The sequence below is a fragment of the Pelodiscus sinensis genome, chromosome 1, assembly GCF_052426305.1.
Source record: "Pelodiscus sinensis isolate ZL-2025 chromosome 1, ASM5242630v1, whole genome shotgun sequence".
NCBI classification, from domain to species: Eukaryota; Metazoa; Chordata; order Testudines; family Trionychidae; genus Pelodiscus; species Pelodiscus sinensis.
In genome coordinates, this window is record NC_143052.1 from 48,585,001 (window position 1) to 48,597,410 (window position 12,410).

General features: G+C 35.0%; 1 long non-coding RNA gene across 2 annotated transcripts in view; it reads left to right on the top strand.

Moving 5' to 3' along the window:
• Positions 1-11,450, top strand: part of LOC102445808 (uncharacterized) — a 25,729-nt gene extending 14,279 nt beyond the window's left edge. Inside the window, exons 2-3 of one of the 2 annotated variants that reach the window (XR_012903959.2) lie at positions 5,747-5,788; positions 8,639-11,449. This is a non-coding gene — a long non-coding RNA (uncharacterized LOC102445808). Of the gene's footprint in view, positions 1-5,746; positions 5,789-8,638 lie in introns of both variants that reach the window. The other variant, XR_016349870.1, reaches the window with a different exon arrangement.
• The last annotated feature ends 960 nt before the right edge of the window (positions 11,451-12,410 follow it).

The following is a 12,410-nucleotide window of genomic DNA, read 5'->3' on the forward strand; positions in this document are numbered from 1 at the left end:
ATGAGGAGTATTAATACCATATTTTTCTCCTATTAACTTTGTCAATATATTTTCTCCACTGCCATCAATTAGAGGTCATTGCAGTGCTCATTCAGTTCACTTATTCTTAGGTGTTACTTACCATAGTAAACAACATGGAAGCAATGTTTTAAAATCTAAGAAACTCTTAGATTTAATTGTCTCTGAGTTACTTAAAGTCACAATCATTTATACGTGAAATTTCTTATTTACAAACCAAGATAAACAAAAAAGTTACATCTCAACCAAAAACTGTAGGCTTTCATAGTTAGTAGATACCATTTAATGATGTAAATACATACCAAGTATCTAATATAATATAGGGTTTTATTTTTAAAAGGTTATATTTAATTCATGTTTCTCTTGTCACTCTTTTCAATTTGCCAAAACAACTGTTTTCCATATAACTGTAGAATTTTTCTAGTGACCACACAAACAATATTAAATATAGAGAATGCTATGTTTCTGAAGTGATCATTTAAAATAAATTTTCACTTTTAGAGCAGTCAGTTAATAAGCAATTACAGAATATGCTTTCTGCTTATACATGCTAAAAACTTTATTTCCTTCTTACTTCAATATGTGTTAAGGAATAATACTAAGTGCTCATTTAAAAGCACGCACTACAGAAATGGATGTTAAAGGAAAGAAACACCTAGTATTAGACATTAGGCTTTAATGATAATTTAAAAAACAAACACTTTTTATTATGTTATTCATTAAAGAATTATAGCATTTTGCATAGATGCAGAACTGTTGCTAATTTCAGTTCTCATATTAAAAAGAATCTAGTCAGGATATTCAGCGAATTAGATAATTTGCCATATCCTTATTAATGAAAAGTATGAATGACTGAATATATTATGCAAAAATATAAACCCTCATATCTCTTATCCACTTATACATTCACATAAATATTATGAATTTTATTATTTGACTAAAAATTTAGTACATTCTCTAAGTAATGTGCTTTAATTTCTTTCCAAATAGCGTTATGAGCATTTAATGTCTAATTCATTATATTAAAACTCATTATTCTCTCTCTCTCTCTTTTTTTCTCTCTGTTATATGTTTAATTGCTGTACTCGATTATGATGGGTGATTTGTAAAAACCATACAAATATATAAGTGTCTTAACTTACAAATGGAAACTGAAATGGAAAACTTTTGACTTTTTAAAATCTTTGATATTGTAGTTGTTTTATTATATGTGTAGGAATAATTCAGCAGCATCACTTTAAATAAGCCTTGAGTTCAACCTTTGTCTTTCTAGTCTAAACATTTTTATATTTCACCAAAGTTTATCTGGACTTTTTCAAAATGATCTACGTCAAGGAATCAGGCTAAGTGATAAAAGCAGGAAGGGAAAGTCTGAATCAGCGAATATTTATATTGGCAAGAGCTGACAATTTTATAAAAGAAAAAACAAACACAGAGGCTGTTATTTCTGAAGTGAAATCAGCTTCACTCCATTTGTTTCAGGAAAACATCATTGCATGAAATGATATAAATCAGTATTGATAACACTACGCTTCAAACTAGAAGAGACAAATGCCCTCTAAGCCACAGTATTTCAATGGATCGGAGTCAACTTCACTGTTGTCTAGTTTTTGCTAATCATCATAAAAATTCCCTGTGAAATAATTATCCCTAAAACAATCAAGACAGTGTATCTCTATAAAGGAGAAGATCGATTTAACAACAAACACTAGATTTATCTGTATTGATTAAAGGGCATTCAGTGTAATTTTAGTGAATTATGTCTGGCTTTCATTTCCCAGTAGAAATTTTTCTTGTGATGATCAAAAGGCAGATTGCAAACTCTTACATGATCTTTTGTGTGCTACCTACATAATATCTAACTAATTACCTTTCAAAGTAACATTGATGTGAGAATGAACAAAATACTATTTCTTCTTTACTACAAATTCATATGACTGAGTTTATAGCACTTACCTAAGAGCCTCATGCCATCTTCTCAATTCATTAATACAGAAATCAGGACTGTACTAAGAGTCAGTGTTAAAGGAACAAATCCAAGATCATCTTATGAGAATAGAATTAGAAAGATTAAGAAAATAATATGATTTTTCTTCTTAAATAGGAGTAATTTAAAAGGAAATGTTAACACTTTCATGTCTGAATTGTTATTAATAGTGAGAGGGAGAATTAAGGAAATTAGACAGATTTAAAGATAACTTAGTGGTGCTGTATGTGTGACACCATTGTTGGGACGGTTTAACTGAGAATTAATTGGAGCTAAAAAGGCTTTTTATTTTGCCAAATCAATGTATATGTCAATGTCTACTCATGCATTTATAATCTGATATAATGATGAGGAAGAGTCTAACTTACTTTGTTTAGTTAATAACATTAAGCCAGAAAAGATCACTTACTCATTTCATGTTCTCCAACGCACGGCTAACATAAGCAGTGTCTAATTATAGGACTAAATGTTTTAATAAAATAACCAATTAGAATGTTTACTGATTCTAACTAGCCACTGTTAAATATACTTTCACATGCATCCTTTGAATTACTTTAGTTAATAATTCAGCCTTCCACAATCATTAGAAAGCAAAAGGACAAAATAAATGACAAAAAGTTGTTTTTAAAAAGTCTGACAGACAATTAAATATTAAGAGGCAGTGTATTCTTTGCTGTCTGTCTGTGCTAAAGGTGCATACATGAAAATATTTCCATGGAAAAGTAAGAAGCTTTCTCATATTCTCTAGGAATACGTAATTTTGCACATTTAAATAATCTTCTTGCTGAATCAAACAGATCATAATGCATGTTTAAGACTCATATGATAAAGGAGATATGTCTTAGCATTTTAATATTTTGACTCACAAATTCAGATTAATGCATTTGCCTTCAAAGCAGATTTATTGGCTCTGATCTGCACTTAATATAAATAATCCAGAGGCATCTCTGATTTATTTTTGTTATCTTAATTATGAGTCATTAATTGCAATCCAAAATAATCAACCCAACAAGCACCAGTATTTTGTATAGTGACACTGACTAGCAATGATATTGACAACTAATATGTTAAATACAAACTAATTTAAGAAAAGCTTAACAGAAGCAAATGAGAATGTTTTCTGCCTTGTCTAGAAGTAAAACTGCTAATATTAGTTTAAAATGATTGGTTTTAATGATTAGTGATCATGCTTAAAAGCTTGTAAATTACATTAAAATGTTACTTTACAACGTGAATTGTTCCCTAGAATTTCTCATGTCTAATTAGATTAAAGTTAGGAACTACAGAACCTATTGATATAAAGTTATATGGTCATCCAAAATAATATTAGAACCGTTTTAAGTGCCAACACAATGATGCATGCACATAATATATCACAACAGAAACTTGAGAATGAAAAAAGGTGCTGAAAATCTTGATGTTAAATTGCTATGCAAGTGTCCAACATGACTACATAAATGCAACAATGTTTCTATATTGATTATAGTCCAGCCCTTTTTCCATTCAATATAGTGGAAGTTTATTTAAATAGATGCAGTATCAGATCCTTTCAGTTTGTGTTCATTTAATTGCTATACTAAAAAGTATATTATTCCATGCACATAAATGCATAGTTTTTTCTTACAGCACTTGTAGCAAAAACATAAATATGTCTGAAAATAGTTTAAAAGGGTTAATATAACTTTGAAAAAAATTATCACTTGCTGAAAAGTAAAATAAACTTGACGGTATTTTAGATTACCTTAACACATACAAAGTACATGTTGTATTGTCTTACTCAATGTATATAAAAGTCTGATATATGATAAAGTTATCTTATTATAATTAGACTACTAAAAGGAAATAATTAAAGTCTCTTACATTTTTCTAAGAAGTGAAGTTACTGAAATATCCAAAAAGAATCAAAGCTTTTATCAAAAAAGATAATTCTTTGAACTGAATTTTAATAAACCAATAACAATGTTATTGTTCAATAGGTAATAATTGTCTTCATATAAACTGAAAAATATTGTTTGGGGTGATTAATATACAATGCCACATTATGCATTTGGGAGTGTCTGTGCATAATTTTTACTTCTAATGTTTTTATGTAATTGAGAGAACATGTTCATTTGCTCTAATAACTACTAAGATGCACTTAATAAAATGAAATGTAATAATACTTGTAATTTAATCTATTCATGGAAGTAATTTTAAAAGTCTACCACTCTTCTTAATGTGGATAACATTCATAATTTATAAAGTGTTGTGATGCAGAATTGACAATGCCATTGTTTTTTACACTTTGAGTTGATTCTGCAGCCTTCATTATCTGCATACCAACCTCAGGATTATCAAGGGCAAACAAAAGATAATTAACACCAGAAACAGGCAAATGCAGGAGCTACTGACTGAGGTTTCTCACTTAATGCAATACCACTGAAAACTGGGAAATAGAATAAGTATTTAAAACCTTTTTTTTAACTGCAGAAAACTATTTTATATGTATTTTCTTTGCCATTCTTAAAATGATAATTTGGCTATAATGACTATTTATCCTATGACTGATTGACCTACCCACCCTTCGATACTCATTATATGCATTCAGCATAAAAAGTACTTTTCAAAATTGTTAACCTTGATTTTCTTCGCAGAGCTTTTTTTTAGAGCAAAAGACACCCATGTTCTATTTCTACTATGTCTCTGACTCACTGAGGGTATGTATACACTGGGACAAGGTCAAATTAAGATATGCAATTACAGCTCCGTTAATTTGTGTATCTGAAGTTGAAGTACCTTTACTCGACTTTTGGTGCTGACCACTCCGCAGGAAGTTGAAGGAAGAACACTCTCCCTTCAGCTTCCCTTAATCCTTATAGAAGCAGGACTACCGGCATCAACCCAAGTGCCCCTCTCAGTTCAAATTAGTGTGTCTCACTAGACCCACTTATTTGAACCCTGGAAGATCAACAGCAGCAGCTTGGATCTTCTCTGTAGTGTAGACATACCCTGAATGACTTTAGACATGTCATTTAACTTCTCTTGGCTTCGATTTACCTTTTCTGTAAAATAGGCCTGATAACGTCAAGCTACTTCACAGAGATCTCAGTGAGCTAGTACATGTAATGAAAGTGTTGTAAACTGTGCTACTGTATAGTTGAATATATTGATGAAAGACCCAATATAAGTGGCCATGTTATTTTGGTATGTACTCATGACAAACAAACAAGAAGTTACTGAGATATGATACTGTTCCAATTCAGTATTTTTTGAATAAGAAGAGTCAGTTGGAGATTTTCTTGTGCAAGGAACATTGAATTGGATTCTATATAAGATGACCAGACATCCTAATATTGGAGGCTTTGTCTTATATATGCAACTATATTCCACTCCCCCAAAAGGCCCAGTTTTTTACACTTGCCCTCTGGTCACCATAACTCAATGTTACATTAAAAAATGTCTGCCGTATAGCTAATGAGTAACTATAACCCAGAAGAGGAAAAATTATCTTCTGTGAATCAAAGACAAGGGAGTCATTTTATCAGTAGACTGTAAACATAATACAAAATATCCACACAGAATCATTTTGCAAAATGCTAGAAAAATTAGACTGTAGCACCTAGTATCTTGATGCAGTTTACAAATGTTGGAGACAACATAGCAAATTCTTACTTACCTTAGAAATTCATGCCTTCAAATAAACGTGACTGCTTGCACAAGGACTACTCCTTTTATCTTACCTCTGCTTTTCTAATTTTGCAGCTAAAATCCATCAATAAGGGACTGATCCTCAACAAGATCCAGGTACGAGAACCCTTGTTTCCATGCAGAACCATATTAGCTTTAGCGGGTTCTACATAGGCTGTTTTCATGGATTTAATGGCAAGATTAAGGCTTTAATTATTAAATGTATTATCATTAATTTGAAATTAGTATTAAAGAGTTACAATATGATTAATTGCAGTTGGAATACTCTTAGTATCCCAACACAGTATGCCTTGCTGTTCCCATAAAATATGGCACCCTGAATAATACATACATTATTAAAAGCACTGCAATTATATACTTCAAACATCAGACTGACCGATAAAGTAGTAATAATGAAATGGGAACCACATGTGTCATTTGGGAAATCATGGAAAAGGTAAATTGGACAAAAAATTTCTAACATGTAGGGAATATACAGACCATTTCTGAGCTAGAATGTTTTTCTTCTGCTCCAGCTACATGCCAATAATAAAGCCATTTGACAAAAAATGAAGAAGTGTTCTGGTGTTGAGTCTATGTATTAACAATGAACTATCATTTTATATTTCAAAAATACTATAAATCAGTGATGGATAACCCAGGATAGTGAGTGGGCCTCATGAGTGGCCTTCCTTCATCTCAGTAGGCCGCAAGATTGTCGTAAGTAAGATGGTTCCTTATATAGGTAGTTTTGCTAATTGTGCTTGTGTACCTAGAACTTGTGGGGTATGCCAGTTGAACCATAGCAGCACTTTGATTGATGCAGAGGGAGTGCATAGCGCTCACAGTCAATGTTGTGTGCAATCAGCATGCACCTCAGTTAATATGTGTGTCACTTTAGCAATACCAGAGGGAAAACAAAAAGTCTTGCGGTCCACACATAAAACTCTGATAGTCTTGTATGTGGCCCACACACTGCAGGTTGCCTGCTACTGTTATAAATCCTTATATATTTTTGAGTTTGCCATCCTCAGTTATATAGTTTTCTACCATGTGCACTGTATAGAAAGTACCCAAAAATACACAGAATAATACATGGACCTCATTCTCTTCTGATGTACACTAGTACTACATCAGTGTACTAGAGTGACTTCTATGGGCTTAGCCTAATTTAAACCAGTTTAAGTGAGATGGCCCAGATTCCTTCTCTTGGTACAGGCCCATTTACACAATCAGAGAAGTGCACATGTGCAGAAATGTGGCCACAACTAAGAATGCAGTGAGGGATGGAGGAAACGCTCTGGTAGCACAAAGCCAGGAATCAGTCAACTTCTATGTGAACTGCTGGTCCCTCCCCAGAGATGGAGGGAGCACGAACTGGGCTGGATCTCTCCTATTCTCTTCCATTTCCCAGTTGGCTATGATGCATTAGGGCAAGACATTTAAAGGTATCTAGCTGTGCTGAAATACCTTTAAAGATCTCACCATTAGAGTACGCTAACTTATACAAAGGTTAGAGAAACTTGATAGTCAAGATGTTGTAACCAGCTCTCTGACCCACCCACCTGTGACAGGTGGATCTTAAAAAAGCAGATATTAAAATATCTAAATTTATATAGACATTCACATTAGTAAGTTATAACAATTGTTATAGATAACTGAATCAACATAAGACCATTATATTAAATGTACTCTGGCTGGAATATATACCATGTCTGCTGAAATAATTCAGTTTATGTAAGATTTCCCACATTTAACTGTTCCCTCATTAATACTCACATTACAAGGAAACCATCAGGTGTCTTCACTATTATATTCCAGCTTTCAAAAACATTACTTTAAAGATATTACTTACGGTATATGATACAATATGCAGGAATAGAACCATAACAAGAAATAAATGGCATCATCTAATTAGAAGGCCCAAAGGACATACACAAATAAAATGTTAAAGTATAGATGCTCTGTCACACAGATATTTTGGTAATGTCTTGCTTGACATATACTGAGTCTTATCCATCAAATAGCCAACATTACAAAAGACTATATTCTAATCTTCATTAGTATGATGAGGTTCCTATTCTCAAAAGTTTTCATAAGAGCTACCCTATACAGTTTTCTGATCTGCATCTTTTAAATGAGTGTGGCATTCATGGTTTCATTTTAAAAGCTTACTGTAGACTAGGATTTGCAAAGATTTGTATTAAATAAGGAGGAATACTTAATACTGAGCAGTCATAGTGAGTCAAAATAGCATGTGCTCTCTTCATTTGGATATTTTTAAACAAATTGTCTCTTTACACTGCATTTAACATTATTTTATTGCTAAGTAGTTACATTTTCCATCTATTTATTTTACCAGCACACATTTTTTTGTAAATGTATGTGACTTGTTCAGGAATGGAACAGAAATTTAAAGACACAAGGCCATACATTTTCTTCAAGCTGTAAGCAGAATTCCCATTTAGGCTAAGGAAATTGTGTGCTTAATTGAGAACAGGAGACCGCTCATCATAATATAATAATTATACAATGAAATGCAGATATTAGAAAGGTGACATTAACAATGGAAAATTGACACTATAACTTCTAATGTTTTACTGTGGGCCTTATAATAAAACAAGTATTGCATAAGTAACTATTTAGTAATTGACTTCACACTACACTCTATGTGGTGAAACACATTTTCCACAAGCAAGGATTAAGTTCTAACTTCTCCCTCACTCTCTGTAATTTTTCTCTCTGTCATATATATAAATAATAAAAAAAGTATGCAGCAGTTGGAATTTCTTTATCGGAAGTAGGGGACCCACTGCATAGGATCCAATTAAGAGATCACTTTTAAGTACAGTAGAGTCTTGATTATCTGACCTAAACAGTACCGTAGGATAGTCGGATAGTGGAAATGTTGGATAATATGGATAATTCTTTTAATTTTATAAATTTGCCCTTTGTAATACCTTGCAGGGTCCAGTTTTAAACCTCCTGTGTCTGCCGCCTTGACCAGCCCTTGTATTTCTCCCCAGACGGGAGTAAGATCCTGGGCTCTGCCTTGCAGTGGCTGCACAACCCTTGCCCTGCGCCACTCCACGTCCCCCGCCGATGATTTTCCAGAGCTGTGTGTGGCTTGCCTGAGCTGTAACACAGGGCAAGGCACTTATGGCTTTGCCAGAAACAGGAAAAAAGCAACTTTGCCAACAGCAAATTCTACAGGCACAACAAGGCATTGAAGACCTGCCAACCAGAGCTCCCGCCCAGCCCTGGAAAAAGGAAAAGAGAAAGCAAGGCCATCGTGGTGTGAAGCATCCCTGGAGCCCCTTGCTGTGACGTGACAGGTGGCACATCAGATAAAGCGGAATGTCAGATAAGCGGAGGTTGAAAAATCGAGACTTTTCTGTATAGGATTCCTTCTCCAGTTTCTGGGGCTCTGTTATTTAATGTGACTTCCCATCAAGTGCCTCTTTTAGTTATATCTAGGTTTAGAAGAGGAAGATTGAGGTTATCCAGTAACTCTCCTCGACTGCATTCACACATTAAAAGTCCAGTCTTGACCTTCAGATACCCGGCAGTGAGGGGAACGTAAGCTTCTTACTGCCACATGAGTCCACTCCACATTGCCCAGTCCTGAAGGGCACAGGAATTGGGCCCACTATGAAAGATGGGCAAAGCTCATTCTGCAGTTAGAACCCACACAATTGTATAGAGGTGTGATGGTGGGGAGGGCTCATACAAATAAGTTACCAGCACTTTAGAAAAGCTTTCTGCAGATAGTGCTCCTTTCAAACTGGGCATAGGGGTCATAATTGTTACTCCAACACTAGCGACTATAATAAATTCTGCAGAGCTGCTGGAGGGAGCACAGGAAGTGAAGGAAAGGACTGACATTTATAAATCACCCTAGATAATCAAACAAACAATAAAAAATAATAAACAGATTGTTGGGTGTGGGTTAGACTTTCACTCACACACCAATTGCCTAGGGAAGAAGGGACAGTTTACAGCTGTTTCAGAAGTGTCATCTGGAGAGGCTGGTTTTGCATCATGTATCCCATTCACTCTTCCCTTCCCAGCTGAGAGTCAGCCAGGGAGGAATCTCCAACTGTTCCTTGGACAAGGAATGTTGGGAAGGCACCACATCCCCAACATCTCTCCCCAAACTTCAATTACCATCTATGCTCTGCAGGGAGAAAAAATATGGACTTTGGGTGTCACTGTTTAAAGAAGAGGATCCTTCTTGGTACTCCATTTGCCTCCTTGTCTGGAGAGTCCAGACAAAGCTTGACAGATTTGTGGGCTTCATGGCACAGAGGTTCTGTGGATGTTCCGAGGTTAGTTCTTGTTAATCCTATGCTTTGACTGTTCAGGGACATGCAGGTGTGTTTTATGTTGCTGCTGCTGTTTTGGGGTGTGTCTATACCGCACCTCAGGGGTCAAAATAAGATACGCAATTTGAGCTACACAAATTACGTGTCTTATTTTGATCTTATTTCAAAATAGCATATTTCGAAATTTGGCACTATCTAAACAGCACATATTTCAAAATAAATTGCTATTCCAAAATGTCCCTTACTCCTCATGGACTGAGGTTTATGGGGATATCAGAATAGTGAGCCTGTTATATTTCAAAATAATGGGCACACTCAAAAGATGCGGAATAGCTATTTCAAGATACTCCAGTATCCCGAAATAGTGCTTCACTGCAGATGTAGCCTTAGAGACTTCTACTGGAAAGCATGATAAACAAATGTGAGACACCAGAATAGATCCCCATATGGACTCTTTAAGCGTACTAAAAAGTGCTGTGTACCTCAATACAGCTAACAGAATTAGAAATAAGGTACATTTTATTTTTATTTTTCTGAAAATGGTGCAATGTCATGCTTATTTTGATAACAGACCCACCACTAGGATTTCATCACTTAAAATTATGTCCCAGAACTTCATAATTTCGTACACAATTACAATTGCCAGATTTGTAACTTTGTGAGCAAATGACCAGCAAATGACTTCTGACTAGACTTAAGTGTCTGCCAATGACAAATGTGCACACAAGTTGTATGTATATACTTTTAAACATTGAATTATGGAAAATGAGTCCTAGCTCTGTATGTATGCATTGATGAATGCAGTTATCTATCTGAACAACGCTGAAGCTAGCTGCACTGCCAGCTGACTGAGGAGCTTTTAAACCACTGTTGCTTTTCTGACTCTCTCAGCTGTCCATGTGTCTTATGTTATTCAATTGATCTACAGTTGCTAGGATCAATGTGGATCTCCAGAGAGGGGGAGAATAATCACCCAAATTTATCAGTCATGTCAGATAAATGTCTACAACTCAGAGTGAACTCTTGTGAGTGGAACTGAAGACAGAAGTAATCTGGAACTCCTTTGAATGTCTCATTGATGTGAAAATACAGTGAAGAAGCTCTAGTCTGGTGGTCCAATTGTTCAGTGAATGCAGACTGTTCAAAATACTGAAGTTTCAACCATTAATCTACAGGAACATAGTGAATAGAGGGATAAAGAATGCTGGACTTAAACCACAAAATTACTTGTTTGAGTTAATGCTGGTTTTGCGAACCAGCAGTGGTATGTTAGAACATATTTTGTGTGCACAAATTCCCCTATTAAAGCTTTTTGTGGATTTCTTTGCCTATATTAGGCTACAGTTTGAAGGTGAATTTCAATTCCAAACCATACAGCTTCTAGTATTACTTCTGGTTCGTTTAAACAACCAAGTTCAAGTGAACCTATGCAATAACCTGAATTTTGACTATAGGTTTATTATAAGATTTAATAATGGAAAATAGGATTTGCTTGAACTAGACCTTTTTAAACCTAAAGACTTATTTCCAGGAACCCATTCTCATACTAAAAAGGTGGGTACCCATGTCAAACAAGAATTTGCACAATGTTCCTCAGTAAGGCTGTGTCCAGACTCAGGGTTTTTTTCGAAAAAAGTAGCCTTTTTTCGAAAAAACTTCCCCTGCGTCCAGACTCAAGCCGCGTTCTTTCGAAATTAATTCAAAAGAACGCGGCTTTTCTTTCGATGGCGGTAAACCTCATTTCACGAGGAAGAACGCCTTCTTTCGAAAGTTCCTCTTTCGAAAGAAGGCGTTCTTCAATGTAAATAGGGCTTCTTCGAAAGAGAGCATCCAGACTCACTGGATGCTTTCTTTCGAAAAAGCAAGCCGCTTTTTCGAAATTTCTCCGTGCAGTCTAGACGCTCTCTTTCGAAAGAGGCTTGCAGTCTAGACATAGCCTAAGAGAACAGCACTAGCTCCCATTGTTTAACTATATAGGTCACTTGGGGGAAAATAGGAGGAAAAAGACATGTTAGTTGGAAAATTCTAAGCTTTGTTGTCATATGAAAATAAATTTCTAGATTAATTCAAAGTGATAAAGGACATAGTTCAACCTTTGCCACAGCTGACTAAGTATACCTAATCTGTATGTGGTAAGAGTATATACTTAAGACTTGTGCCTCCACTGATTGCTCATGAGACTGAGGAGAATTCAACCCTACGGTTTTACTATGGCAGTAACAGCGTCATGTCAAACCAATCTGACAGCTTTCTTTGATAGGATATCAAGCCTTGTGAATAAGGGAGAAGCGGTGGACGTGGTATACTTAAATGTTAGTAAGACATTTGACATGGTCTTGCATGACCTTCTTATCAATAAACTAGGGAAATATAACTTAGATGGGGCTACTGTAAGGTGGGTGCAAAACTGGCTG